Here is a 15938-nt window from a genome sequence, read left to right as displayed (position 1 = left end):
TCATACCAATATTAGTTCATTAGAATTTAACTTTCTATATTTTAAAGCTTTCACAATTATTAGTAAGATATAATTACTGTATAAAGTTTCACAAAGAATAGTTAAAAATCCATTTACTGCTCAAGAGAGCAAGATCATTCACATCTTTTCATATTGGTTCCTGGCCTTTGTACCAGCATCAGGGCTGCTGATTAGTCTCTGAGGATTGAGGCATCTCAACTGTCGTTAGCTGTGCTATTCCGAGTCCCCACTGACATTTCAGTATACTTGGCTTTGTGAACACAGATATATACAAAGAAATTGGGCATGTTCTTCTGTATTTCATGCTAGGTGATCACATTCCAATAAAAAGATGATGCATAAACAAACGGTTATTGAATTTTAAGTCTGCTAAATGAGCAAATCTTTATTTCTTGTAGTTTTTCTTGCATAATTTACATTATCTTTGTTTTATGATTTTGTAATACTGCACTTCACAATTACAAATATAATTTTATTTAATAAAGTTAGAATAATCCTGAACCATTCAAGGAAACTTTTCACTTATTTTACAAAATATTTTTTTCAGTAGGTTGAACTTTTCTCTATGCCAGAGTCACTCCATGAAGCCCACAGTAATTGCTGTCCAGTCCTTTGTACAGAATATGTAATTGTATTGCCACATATATGTTTAGTGATTTCTTGTTATATAGTAGTCAGAACAGTCAATTTAATGTATGAAAATCAGAATTGCTTAATTTACCCATCTGAATTTTTGTTGGCAGTTTCATTTTTTGAAATCAGGAACTAACATCTAAATTATTCCTTTTGGTTAATTATGTCACTTTCCTAAGGTGTGCATCCCCCAGTGGCAGTACTATGAAGTTTTCAGACACATAAACCATGCACAGAAAGCAAGATTAGCATTTGTCTAATTTCCATGAGCGCTCCATGCAGTTCACCCTAGATATGGCAGTTACATAGAACAAAATGAGTTACATACAATCGGATTCCAATCCTGCAAAATCTTAAACACAGAACTAACTGACTTCAGAGGGATTACTTTTGTGCACATGCACAAATGTTGGCAGGACTGTTACCGAAATAAGGGTCATTATGAAAAGGCCTTTTGGCTTTTAACAAAAATCAAAGAAAGGGTTATAACAGCTGCTGCTCATCAACACCCTTGAGAAAGGACATGTAATACCTATATCATAAGAGGGTTTGACAGTGCTTCATGACAAGACAAATGCTAGTGCTTGCCAACATCCACAAGAAAGGACATGTGCCAGTGCCTAAGCAATATCAAAAAAAGCCCTGTTCATCATCTAAGAGATGTTGCTATTAGCATATACAAAGTACTGTGGGTTACAGAGAACTAACCATTCAGTTTACATATAATTTTTAAAGTTTATTTTCAAATACCAATTTCAACACAATTTTAATGCAAAAAAGATATTTAAGTGAATTATGTGTGAAACTAAATTTACTTCAAGTACTGCCCAAGTGTTTAAATACTTGTGTCTTTGCTGCAGCGGTGTTTCAGTTTGAATGTTTGCTTCATTCTGGATCACTGGGGCATATAGGAGTAGAGTGGAAGTGCATAAATACATTTACCTACTTAATCCCAAAACTACTTCAAAATCACCAAAATGAGTAAATATACAAAGGAAGTCTGGGGGGCAGTCCCTGAGGAGCAGCAACATACTGATCAGAAAATGGTTGATTATAGTGTCGAAATAGCTGTAGTAGACAGCATTGTTCACATGCCCATACTTATCGTTGTCCTGCCATCTTGTCTGTATTGGTAAAAAGTAAGCATACATAGCACGTTGTCTGTAATGGTTCTCAGTGCTTGATTTTGCTGAAGAGGTAGCCACATAATGGATATTACCATGCACTAGAAATCTTTGTGCAGGTTTCATTGTTTTGAATCACACCAGAAAAATTCTATTTAAAAAACAAAAGAAAAAAACGAGAAACAAACATGTTACCTTGGGACTATATTTATAAAACCAAACAACACATTTCTGAATCAAAAGGTTGCTCTGCTTGATGGACAAATATATTGGCGTTTCATTTCTTAGCTGCTAGTTTTCTTAGCTGTTAGTTTTCTGAGGCCACAAAAAGCTTTGCTTACAACAGTAAGGGGAAAGCCAAAGGGTTCACAACTTTAGCTTGGTTAGATAAACCAATCAGAGACTCCTTCATTTGGAAATTGGGTGAAAATCCCTAGTTAAAAACAACAAATGGGGGGGCACATCCCCCCAAAAAACACACTACAACATTATTAATGTATATACATTAAAGGGGTGCCTATAGGTCTCAGTTATAATAAGGACACCGCTGTGCCAATTAAACTTCAGTGTAAAGTATATAAAAAGCTTTAGGAACAGAGCTATATATTAATTAAAAAACAACACTACTTTCCTGTCATGATTCAGCCTGTACTGCTGTCAGAACATTCAGAAAACGAGCACACTAATTGCCAGAAGCTCTCAAGTTTATTTCTCCTGCACCTATATTGCCCACAAGGCAAACAATTTCCTCTGACCTCATGTACTCATTTATACACTGTTTTCATTATTGTGTTATTCAGTCCTCTCTCATTCCAGCAGAGGTGGCTCAATGTTCATTTTATCATCTTTCGTTTCCCGCATCCCACATGGGACATGACCTTTCTATACAACTGTAGAAGCATATAGACAGACCAGAAAAAAGGTCAGTGATTCATTCAGCCTTAAAGTACATCTTATTTAAAATAAAAAACTCAGTTTCTACACATGTACTGGATGTTCATAACCCTACTCTTTTATACTGTCTGCTCATTCCTGTCTCCTGCTTGCTCCCCAATTTTCTTCACCTACTCCTAGCTTTTTGTGCCTTCTTCCATTCTGCCCTTTAATTTTGGAACATACATCCGAACAACATAAGCCAAATGTCCTCCCCGCACTTGTCCTCTTCTTCCTTAAAAATTCCCCTAAAAACCCATTTGTTCCACAAAGCATTCCATTCAGCGATTGCTCTGTACCATCACTCATGCTTTTTTAGATTTGATAAGCTTCAAGGCCAACATTCTTTTCTTTGTTTCACAAGTTTACCTATTGTAAAGTACCATGCATGCTTACAGACCACCACATGAAAATTGGTTGTGATGAAAATTCAAGACACAAATCAAACATGAATTGGGTCATGGAGGGATGTCAGACTCAAACTCAGACTGATTTTGGGCATATTTCAGGTTTGAGTTGAATATTTCACATCCATTTAATTCAAGACAACCCAGAAGGAAGTTACAAGTTCCTCAGAGATGAGCCCAAACCAAAACTGTAGATCTAAATAACTGTGAATTTTGAAAAAGTTCAAATCCAGATGCTACTATGTGTTCCAGCTCCATCGCTGCAGTAAAGGTGATTCCTTCATAAGGATGTTTATAATACAGAATGTTCCAAAACATGTAACCTTGTCCTTATACGAAGACAGAATTTTATTTTATTTTATTTCTTTGCACTTAAAATAGACTTAATAAGAGTCTTGGGCAGCAGGTGGGATTTAAAACAAGGAAATATTTAAAAATTAGCATCTCCTCATAGCCATTTTAAAGTAATTTGCATCCATCATTTGTTCTTACTGGTTACATATATGCTGATGTCTACCATATAAACATTCACAGTATTAAAAAAGAAAACCTGCATGAGTCTGAAGAGTGTAGGCAGTTTTGACAGACACATGATCAAAAGATAGGGAACAATTTAATAAAAAGTAGCTAAAAAGAACAGTCTTGGTAGGAGCTGTTGCACTATAGCGTTCTATGCTAACACAGTTTGATCTTTGATAGACATATTTTTCCTCCATTAGATCTCTGCTGTACGGTTTTCTCAAGAATAGAAATAGCACACAAAAACAGAAATCTCTGGCTTTGCTCTTTTACCTCTGCTGGGAAAGTGAGAGCTTATGGTCAATTTTTAAAATTGGAGACAGTGTTAGCAAGAAAACAGAAATTTCATGAAGCTATGAAAACATGCTTATTTTGGTAAATTTATACATAAGCTGAAATATAATAATACATTTTAAGTGGGTTTTCCTCTTACCTAATTTAATGAAAAAGTGTTAATCTTTCTGATAGCTGATAATTAGTCATTTTTCTGTCATAAACAGACAAGGAAGTTGGAACTGTGCACTATTTAACTGAGCTGTGCAATCATAATGCAACAACTCAAAGCACAAAACCATTGTACTGAAGTTTCCCACCTTTATTGTTCTTGATGTCAATTAAAATATAGCCTGCAATGTACCTAAACTTTTAATTCAGCATCATCTAAGTCAGTATTCTCAATGAGGGGTACACATACCCCTTGGGTACACAGGTCTTCCAGGGGGTGCATCAACTCATCTAGATATTTGCCTAGTTTTGCAACAGTGTACATGAAAAGCACTAGCAAAGTCAGTACAAACTAAAATTTCATACAGACAATGATTTGTTTATACTACTCTATATACTATACACTGAAATATAAGTACAATATTTATATTCGAATCAATTTATGTTATAATTATATGGTAAAAATTAGAAAGTAAGCAATTTTTCAGTAATAGTGTGCTGTGATACTTTTGTATTTTTATATCTGATTTTGTAAGCAACTGGTTTTTAATTGAGATTAAACTTGGGGTACACGAGACGAATCAGATTCCTGAAAGGGGTACAGTAGTCTGGAAAGAACAACTGGTCTAAGTAAATATGTCTTAAACTCAGTAAGTTAACTTTAAACTTATGAGTACTTTCACTGAAGTCACATACTTTAAATTTCTACAAACACATGCTTAAGTACGTTGCTGAACGGAGCCTAAAAGTTTAATCTAGCAATGAATTTGGAGGTAGAACTGCCCTCTGTTGTGCTGGTGCCTGAGAGTTGTGGTCATGGAAGAGACCATAGGGAAGAGAGCAGAAGTTCTCCAAGAGAGCAGCATGAGGAGGCCTGACTAACATGCCTTCCCACCAACCGCATTCCCATGGCGTGCTGCCTAAGGGGGAATATTGAGTCCAATTCTTCTAACAGCTGCAACACACACTAATCAGAGTGCACACTGCTCCCTTTCAAAGTACGTAGAACTTCAAAGATACGAACACCAGAGTTACGGACAGACCAGTCAACCGGACACCATGTGAAACCAGAAGTAACCAATCAGGCAGCAGTAGAGATATTAAAAAAATTAATAATAAAGCAAGTACTGTGCTGTGCCTATATTGCATCTTAAAGGTAGGCACATCTGGGCTGCCTGTCCCAACCCCACCCCCACTCGCGGGGCAGGCACCTACAGCAAGACGCTGGGGCTGCCAGCCCAAGTTAGGTGGTTCTGAGCCAGCAGAGCAGGAGCAGCACCAGAGTCTGCACAGCTGTCACCCCACCCCACCCCCACCTGGAAGGGGACATACTGTTTTTACCCCCACCCCCCAACAAGGATGGGGATAAGCTTGCAAACTCATGCAAGAACTGGATCAGGTTGCTCAGCTGCTGCTGAATCCTGGCCTGGAGTCTCAGCTCTTGGATCTGTAGGCAGAACTATGCTTTCTTCAGAGTTATGAACATTTCAGAGTTACGGACAACCACCATTCCCAAGGTGTCCATAACTCTGAGGTTCTACTGTAGCAGCAAAGACAAGGTACCTCACCAAAGGCTCTTATGTAAATTAAGTTGTCATGGGATAAGAAGGAAGATTCTTTCATAGATTGAGAACTGGTTAAAAGCCAGGGAACAAAGGGTAGGAATAAATGGTAAATTTTCAGAATGGAGAGGGGTAACTAGTGGTGTTCCCCAAGAGTCAGTCCTAGGACCAATCCTATTCAACTATTCATAAATGATCTGGAGAAAGGGGTAAACAGTGAAGTGGCAATGTTTGCAGACGATACTAAACTGCTCAAGATAGTTAAGACCAAAGCAGACTGTTAAGAACTTCAAAAAGATCTCATAAAACTAAGCAATTGGGCAACAAAATGGCAAATGAAATTTAATGTGGATAAATATAAAGTAATGCACATTGGAAAAAATAACCCCAACTATACATACAATATGATGGGGGCTAATATAGTTACAACTAATCAGGAAAGAGATCTTGGAGTCATTGTGGATAATTCTCTGAAGACATCCATCCAGTGTGGACGTCTTCAGAGAAAAAAGCAAACAGGATGTTAGGAATCATTAAAAAATGGATAGAGAATAAGATCTTATTGCCTTTATATAAATCCATGGTATGCCCACATCTTGAATACTGCGTACAGATGTAGTCTCCTCATCTAAAAAAAAATATACTGGCATTAGAAAAGGTTCAGAGAAGAGCAACTAAAATGATTAAGGGTTTGGAACGTGTCCCATATGAGGAGAGATTAAAGAGGCTAGGACTTTTCAGCTTGGAAAAGAGGAGACTAAGGGAGGATATGATAGAGATATATAAAATCATGAGTGGTGTGGAGAAAGTGAATAAGGAAAAGTTATTGTTCCCATAATAAGAACGAGGGGGCACCAAATGAAATTAATGGGTAGCAGGTTTAAAACAAATAAACGGAAGTTCTTCTTCACTCAGCGCAAGTCAACCTGTGAAACTCCTTGCCTGAGGAGGTTGTGAAGGCTAGGACTATAACGGGGTTTAAAAGAGAACTGGATACATTCATGGAGGTTAAGTCCATTAATGGCTATTAGCCAGGATGGGTAAGGAATGGTGTCCCTAGCTTCTGTTTGTCAGAAGGTGGAGATGGATGGCAGGAGAGAGATCGCTAGATCATTACCTGTTAGGTTCACTCCCTCTGTGCACCTGGCATTGGCCACTGTCAGCAGACAGGATACTGGATTGGATGGATCTTTGGGCTGACCCAGTATGGCCATTCTTATGCCCAAAGACCTGATCAACTAGAGTCCTAGAGTCTAGCAGCATCCATATCTTGCCCATAGCATCAACCAAAATTACTAATTCAAAAGAAATATTTTATATAACATTTTTAATTATAAAACTTGAAGAACTGTGGCTGTATTATTCTCCTGGTTCATGGTTGTTAAAATAATTAAATATTGGTTCAATATACATCTCTATCCCGATATAACATGACCCGATACAACACAAATTTGGATATAATGCGCTAAAGCAGCACTCCAGCGGATCAGTGCGTCAGCGCGTCTGGCTCCGACACACTGCGCTGAGTGACATGTTAAGGGTGCCGGGCCGGGGCCGAGGGGTTGGACAAGGGACAGAGGGTCTCAGGGGGCAGTCGGGCAGGGCCTCTCCCCAGAGTCTGGGAGGCAGGAGCTGCGGGGGGGCACTTTTGGGGGTCCCGCAGGCCCAGAGTGGCCAGGGTGATTAGCGGGGGCCGGGAGCAGCCCGCTCTGCTTCCCTCGCCCTGGCCCCAGACATGTCCCTCAGGGGAGAGGGCTTGGGGGAAGGGATTCCCCCCCACACACTCACCAGGAGCGGCAGAAGAGGAGCAGCCTGGCCCCAGCCCGCTCCACTGTGCCTATTCCCAGCTGTAGCGCTCCACTTCCCGTTGCCGGTGAGTGCGGGGGGGGCGTCCTTTCCCCAACCTCCCCACACTCACCGACAGCAGGAAACGGAGCACCGCGGCTGGGAGCTGGAAGAGTGGAGTGAGCTGCGGCCACGTTGTTCGCTTCCCGCCGCTGCCGGTGAGTGCCTGTCAGGGGACAGGGGTGTGGATAGGGGGCAGGGCAGTTAGGGGAGAGGGAGGAGGGGGTGGGGTCCTGGGTGTGATTAGTGATGGGGGGATCCTCTGAGGGGGCGGTCAGGGGACAAGGAGCAGGGGGACCAAAGCAAGTTCAATATAACACGGTTTCACCTATAACACGGTAAGATTTTTTGGCTCCCGAGGACCACGTTATATCGGGGTAGTGGTGTATATTATTTTAAATATAATGAACTGTTTAACTAACACGAACTGAGGGAATATCCTTTCCCCCAACTCTTCTAATTGGTTAATAAAATCTGTAAATTCAAAATAAGTAGGAATTTTACTCAGCATTTCTCCACATTGAGAAAAGTGTTTTGTAGGGTAAATGAATATAAATGCTATATAATCTTCATAATGGAAAAAAAAAGGCTGTGAAGAATGTTATGTGTATTAATTTGATGAATATCATGTGTAACTATTCATAAGTATTGTATCTGGCTGGCTCTATGGAACCCAAAGGATTCATTCCAGGATGGTGCTCTACCCAGGTTTCCAGGAACCTATCAATGATTCTAATTCAACAGCCTGGTTCTCAAGTGCTCAGTATAGTGAATCCACTTTTGGAAGATTATCTCTAATTCCTTCTGGAGAAATGCATAAACCAGTTTGGTTAAGCTCTGAAGTCCTGCTCAAAATCTCAGGAGATCTTTGGGTGGGAACTTTTGGACAAAGGAACTTTGAAATGGAAAAAGGACAGCCGGCAACCTGAAGGACACGCACCCTGACTCGGGGTCAGACTGTCAGAGAAAGGCAGCAAGTGCTGAGGTGCAGCCTGCCTCACCCAGCATGTTGTACATCACAGCACTGAGATATATTTACAGTGCAAACAACAATAAATTTATCATCAGAGGGTCAAGATTCAAGAGACGGTGAGAAAGGATAATAGAAACAACAGGTTTCAGAGTAGCAGCCGTGTTAGTCTGTATTCGCAAAAAGAAAAGGAGTACTTGTGGCACCTTAGCGACTAACAAATTTATTAGAGCATAAGCTTTCCGTGAGCTAACAGCTCACTTCATCGGATGCATTTGGTGGAAAAAAACACTTTTTTTTTCCACCAAATGCATCCGATGAAGTGAGCTTGTAGCTCACGAAAGCTTATGCTCTAATAAATTGTTAGTCTCTAAGGTGCCACAAGTACTCCTTTCTTTTTGGAAACAACAGGGTTACATATGAACAAAATTATAACACACCTTCTAGAGATTAACTTAACTTCTTCTGTCTAACGAAATTTTATCCCACTCCAAATGTCCTTTGCAACTTCTCAACCAGGGCAGGTTGTGAACCCATATTCATAAATGTAATCATACTGCCAATTACTTTCTAAATGTAGGATAAAGGGGTGTCTTCCTTGCTTTCCTCCCTTATATCCTCCAAAGTTCATTGTTTGTACCCACAGTCAGGATAACCCTGTACCTTATTCTCAGTGTGCTGCCTCCCTGTTGACTTCAAACTCCCATCTGTTGATGCTGTATGAAAATGAGGCTTCCGTTGTATTGGCTTACAATGCTTAATTTACATGCTGACAGAGAGATAGGTGAATAAACATCTTTGTTTGGCAGAAAACCTTTCAACTCTATGTTGATACAGACTTTAGGAATACATTTCACAACAATATTAATGGCCAGCGTAAACCTGGCTTTCATTTAAGACCTCACATGATATTCTCTGGTGAACCAGAATATACATACGAAGATCAGATACTCTTGTAACCCCGACCCTTGCCAGTGGCATTGAGGGGTTCTTAGGGTCACATCCACACCAACTATAAATATACATTAAATGTTATATATGGACAAAAAAAAGTGAAGAAATGTAGTAGCCTTTCACCCATCACCCAATCCTTATATTCTGAGGTTCAAAATAAAAAAAAGAACATGTAAAGAGAATGACTTTTCTAGACCCCAGTGGACATATATTCAGATTGTGTTTTTAGACATTTCTATTGCACATGTCACTGTGATGTCTAGATGCCACAAACTGACAGTTTTTGCTCAGAAGAGTTCTAGGAGAACCTGAATAATTAATAGTGTTACAGATTTGCATTGAGGAACATTGAGAGCCCATGTGGGAAAGACCTGCTCATTCAATGTCCACATCTGGGCATTCACTTTCATGAATGCTAAATATGCATGAAAAATTTCAAAGAATAAAATAGACAAAAGAAAACTTGAGAGAATTTAGAAGTAGCCAGTGCTGGGTTAGGGCTTGTTAGTAGACAGCTAGGAAACCATAGGCAGAATTTTCTCGGATCCACACAGATTATCTCAGGTTCATTGGTACTCTCACTTACACCTGTGTAACCCCCATTTAAAATAACGGAGTTGCACAGGTACTATTAAAAGCAAAATTTAGGTATTTGATATTTTGCTCTCTATATACTCAGAAAGTCCTTAGCAATACTGATGGAAATTCTGAACACGTAAGAAGAACAGAACACTGGAGTTAAGATTCACCATTTAGAACTGATAGAATTTTTCCAAAGTTATTACCCTATTTCCACATATTAATCCAAAATGACACTCCTAGAAAAAATTAATTTAGTTATTTACTACTTAGCTACTATAGTCTCATTGCTCCTAAAATATGAAGATCATTCTTAGACACAAAACAACATGCAGCAAGCAGGTCAAGTATCTCCACTAACTTTCTGCCTTTTTTCCCCTCCAGTTTTACTAGTTTGTACTAATTTATAGAGGTTTAATGTTTTATTTTTTCCTATCATAAAATATACCCCGAGATCCATATCTAATTTTCAAATCCTCTCTTAATTTAAGAGGAAAAACAGCACATTTGTTTAAAGGCAAAAATAAAACATTTGCATTTCACTTCAAGAACATCCAATCTCCTCTTAAATTGAGATGCCAGAGCAACTAGATTGCCATTTAAATCAGATAGCAAAATTAGTCCAGGTATAAGACAGTGGAGAGAATGTGGTAAATAGCTTATGAATTCAACTGCAGACTAAGGATCCCTTGTGGTTTCTCAGTTTCAACCAATTAGATAGATAAATGGTAGTTCACCTACTACACATCGGTAAACAAACATTTTTCAGCAAAAGCCTCTCCTGTGCATTAAGCTGGGCCAGTTTAAAATTCTATCAAGAGCTGTGGTGCAGTGATGTGTCTTAGTGTTCGAGTTCAGAATAATCCTTGGCAGGGCACTAATGAAAAAACAACTAATTCTGACAATTTACCATAGTAACTGAAGCATTCATATTATTAATGTCAGCATGATCTAAAACTGAAAGCACAGCCTTAGCAACACACAGTAACCTACAACGGAAGCAAAACTATTTTCTTTTCGGAAGCCTAACAGTATTCATGTTTTGAGTTAAACACTGAAATTTGTAAACCAAGGCTGATCTGAGCCAAAAGCTAATGCAGAGGAAACAACCAACACTACAGAGATATCAACTATCATCCCAAAAAGTGCCTCTTCTCTTTACTTTGTAAAGCATATACTTTGGGGGCTAAATCCTTCATGCCTTATTTTGGGCAAAATTCCCACAGACTTCAACAGCAGTTTTGCCTGGTTAAAGTTTCAGTAAGGAAGGCAGAATGTGGCCCTTTCCTGATAAACAATACGTACCTCTTATATATAACCTGTTTTCTCTATTGATTGCTATTTCTTGTAACAGAACAATTACGTTTATATGGTTTGGGCTTTCCTGTTGCACCAATGATTGTTTAGAGACCTCCCAAAACTGCAAATATGCAATAAACAAAGGGCCTAATTGCATAATTAATTACAAGAGTACTGAACCCACTGTATTTCTCATAATCAGTATTAGACAAAACAACAGGTCCTAGGTATGCCCATATACAGCAAACAATTCACTAAATCAATATTCATCTGCTATATAAAGACTTTTATTGGAAAATGAAAATGCATACTTTTTAAAAAATATGAAAGAAAATAGAAAATGAAAATAAAGTGAAATCCAAGAATAAAACTAGATTCTGAATGTAAAGGCAGTAAGCAATGGTGCTGTCATAATATGTGTACAAATCTCTGATAAAAAGATTTTTGAGAAACTAGATGCATACCAAGCTGTAATTTTCAATACTAAACACAATTCTGCTTCTAGACTTTTTCTTTCCCAAGGCACCAGGCTGAGATTTAGCAGTGTACACAAGTGGGGTGTAAAGTCAATGGGATTACATTTTCCTAATTATTTTCTGCTTGAGGTTTACATCACAAACACAAAATGAGATCAGCCGGGACTTGCCTCTCTAACAAATCACTCAGACTTAAACATTGCTCAGATAAACAAAAGGGGGAGGGGGCTCAGGCTGAGAAAAGACAGAGAAGTGCTTCTTCAATCACAGTTGCAAGGAACAAAAACCTGGAGGGGGAAAAAAGCTGTTGGACCGCCACCAAATCTCCCCCACTAGAGACAAGAGCCCATCTGCTGAGCTCTGCAACTTAGCTTTAACTACCATTCAACTCGCGTCTCTGCAGAAATCAATCTGCAGAGCTGGCAGATGGACCCCTGCTTCCCTGAGTTGCTGTGTTATTTGTTTAATAAATTTAATTAATATCCATACTGCATTGGATTGCTCCCAGAAAAGGAGCTGAAGCTCTCTCTTTCCCCAATAGCTACATGATGAGTGAGTTCCCAGAAAAGACCAGATAACAGTGCCCTTGGGCTACTGAAAAATTAAAAGTGCCATGTGCTTACATTGCTTAGCACGTATTAATTTTTGCAGTGCACTAATGTGTTCTTGAAGGCTATTTTAACTTTATGAAAGTATATGATTTTGAAAAAGTCAAAATTCATTTTGTTTTATATCAGTTACAAAATTAGCTGGAATAAAAAAAGCATAAAATCTAATTACACTTCCCACGATTTTATCTATTTGCAAAAAAAGAAATAAATTCATAATGAGGAATTCCCTTCTGGCCAACATATATTCTCACAGTTTTTGCTAACAAGTTACATACATTTGTAGTCAAGTGGGACATGTTCTATTTTAATGCTTAAGGATCTGCTTATCTAATCAATGAAGATACTTTCAGCCAATAAAAGTTAGATTAAAAGAACATTAAGGATGACACAAAACACCACACGTAAAGAATTTCACAGTTAAAGCTATACTGAAACACTAACATATCACGACAGTACAATAGTAAGGGAAAGCATAGAATGCTCATGGTACGTTGAGAATAATTTTATTTACTTTTAGTATATCTAATATTTGCATTTTGATTTTCATCTTGAATATTATTAGTATTTCACATAAATTTTACTCCAAAAATTGCACTTTAATTCTAGAATTAAAAAAAAATACATGAGTAAGAGGAATGCCCACTAAGTAACTCAGGAACTAAACATTAACTTATTAAAAGATTGATTGGTATTAATATTAGTCAAATCTAAGTAACTTGCTTAGAGTTGTGCTGAGTAGGTACTTCAATGGCAATACATTATAGACTGAACCAATGGTGCTTAGTTTTCTTTTCCTACACTAGCCTTCTCCCCTAGGATTTCTCATTGTTGCTACTACTAGTTCAGCTTGTTGTGGAAACTCCAGTAGACAGGATACCAGCAGCTGCCAGTGTTTTTAACACTCTAAAATCTGAACCCAATTTGAGTAAAAATCAGAAAACATGGCAGTAAAAATTACCAGGGTCACAGAAGCCCTGTCTACTTCAGTGGTAACAAATGGTGATAAATGTTAGGGAATAAAGACTAGCATAGCCACAGCCTTAAATCCACTTTGTTCTAGTCTAAAGAATGATTATGTTCTAGCCTCAGGATTAAATTCACCTGTTGACAGAAAACCTGTATAAAGCCTTTCAAGTAGCGGAGCCTACAGTGGCCTTCCATGGAGAGATGAGCAAGTGAAACAGCTGATCAGAGTGCTTTAAGTACTCCCTGCACACTATGGAGATGGGCTTTGCATCAGCATATTCAGAAAGCACTGCCAGCAGAACCAACCAGTGGATGCAATCCTACACAGAGCCAGTGCCTTGGAAATTCACAGAAATAGAAATAGAGGCTGAAACAAAAGCTCTAAGAGGATTTAGAGCTGTCCTGCCCATGGCTTCATGATATGAAGAGCTCATTTATTTATTTAAGCTTTATGGTGGAGGATTTGGTGATTAATTTAATGCAATGTGAATAAACTTTTAAAACACCAAAAAAGTTTGCATACATACAGATTTGATGGAGGTTTGGCAGTTTGTTTTGTTTTTATATAATAATTTTTAGGTAGTTTTTAGATATGTATTTTTTCCCTTTAAAATATCAAAGCAATTATTCCACATTGTGAACTTATTGTATGAAATGTTTCATTTTAAACCAAGGATTTAAAAAAAAATCATAATAGCACAAGACAAACTTTTTTTTGTTTCTAACCATCTATGCAGAAGAAATTTTTATTGCACACTTAAACTTCTGAAATACATAAAGTTAGAAAGAGAAGTCTGACAGACACAGAATCCTGGCTGATTACTAAGGCCCAGATTCTCAAAGGTATTTAAGTGTTGTTAGCCTCTCTAATTGTGATTGTGTCACTGGAAACAAAGAGGAGAGGCAGGTCCTTTGGTCCAGCTTGATCTATGCAAGCCACCAGCAATCACTTGCCAGCTCCTCAGTGCTAGCCAGATCACATCTAGGGTTGTGTTGGAGTGGAAGTATATGAATAGGAATCCTGATGAGAAGTTGTGGTGGGCACAGAGATAATGGCAGGTTTTTTCAGGGTGGGTAAAATACTCTGATGTTCAGTTTCTCTTGGCAACCTTACAGGGGAAAAAGTTCTTTGTGCAAATCAATCAATCAGACTCATACTTCTCCATATTTCTTTCCAAATGATTTGCAAAGTGAATTGATATTGCTGTCTCCAAAAGAGTCAGAAAAATCCTATTTCCTCAATCTACTCATGATTTTATGAGAGATAGAATTTATAATTTTCTTGTCAACATAAGGCTTTGATTTAACTTTAATTCAATTCAGTTCTGCTGTTTAAATGACACCTCAGTTTGATGATAAATCTCAATCAAGTAATGAAATACCATCAGCTTTTAGCACTTATTATATAATTGTGTATAACAAATATAAAATCTGATACAATAAAGCTTACACAAAAAATGTCATTTCCTTAATATCGTCTACATGCACTTTGAATCTGCAGGAGTCATATAATGGAAATTGTAAAGGTTGCATGTCACATAGCCTTCAACAAAATGGACAAAAGATCGGGGGCGGGGGGAGAGAAAGAGGTAAAGGGGAAATTTCAGGCTAGGAAGCACATAATTATGTGTCCCTCTCTTCCTCTTTTTTAGTGAGGGCAAATCACTTGAGCAAGACCAGTCCAAACCACTCCAATACTCTTTTCAACAGATACTGACAATTGCAGGGGAAAGACAGGAACCAGTAGTTAATGTTTCTGTTTTTTTAAAATACACATTTTTTGGTTTTCATTTTGAACCACAATGTTAACTATAGAACAAGTGGTAAGGGGGATATATTCCATATGTTTCAGGCAGTACCACTAAGCAAAGGTCAATCAAACACACAGAGTGACTAATGAAAGATTATACAGCAAACAGGGAGCTCTCTCTGCCCTCAGGATGGGGAGGAATCAGCTACGATGAAACATTAGTAAAATATTTGAGTTCAAGAGAGCAAAACATGCTTCAGGGTGACCTCTCATCATAGCATTATTACAATTAGAGAATTAATGTCTCCACACAAGGAAAAATAAATAAAAGGGATTCTTTCATGGATTAACACCACAACTATGCAATAGCAATAAAGCACAAAAACTATAGTATGCTTTCAGGAACAATAAAAAGCGATGACAATGGCTTGACAAACATCAGACAGCATTTCTAAAAAATATTTTCAATATTAAATTGAGTCCCTGCAGATCAGCAGTCATTCAAAATAATCCAAATTTCCATGGTTAAAGTCCCATGGAAGATCCGCCTCTTAATTCCATCATGCCTAAATGGACATTATCTTATAAGAATGAAAGGGTCTCTTGCCCCCTTGAAGTATGGTTGACCAGGCACCTACTCTTAAGCAGCAGCCTGTCACTTGGACCATATTTTCAGAAGACAATAGCATGTTAATAATACTGCCTTATCAGCCACGGAAGTCAGGTTTAGAGTTCTAAATGTAATAGTCTATAATAGCACAGTGAAGGTATCAGATGAGTCTACCTTCTCAAAGGGTGGCGGATTCATTCTAGATTGGGGGGTACTAAAGTAGAGAAAATAATGG

General features: G+C 38.2%; 1 long non-coding RNA gene across 1 annotated transcript in view; it reads right to left on the bottom strand.

Moving 5' to 3' along the window:
• Window positions 1–694: 694 nt before the first annotated feature.
• LOC119857637 overlaps window positions 695–15938 on the bottom strand; it is a 28712-nt gene continuing 13468 nt past the window's right edge. Inside the window, exon 4 of the long non-coding RNA XR_006282215.1 lies at window positions 695–1929. This is a non-coding gene — a long non-coding RNA (uncharacterized LOC119857637). The remainder of the gene's footprint in view (window positions 1930–15938) is intronic.

Source organism: Dermochelys coriacea, chromosome 6 (genome assembly GCF_009764565.3).
Source record: "Dermochelys coriacea isolate rDerCor1 chromosome 6, rDerCor1.pri.v4, whole genome shotgun sequence".
Taxonomy (NCBI): Eukaryota; Metazoa; Chordata; order Testudines; family Dermochelyidae; genus Dermochelys; species Dermochelys coriacea.
This window is presented reverse-complemented; position numbering and strand designations above follow the sequence as displayed.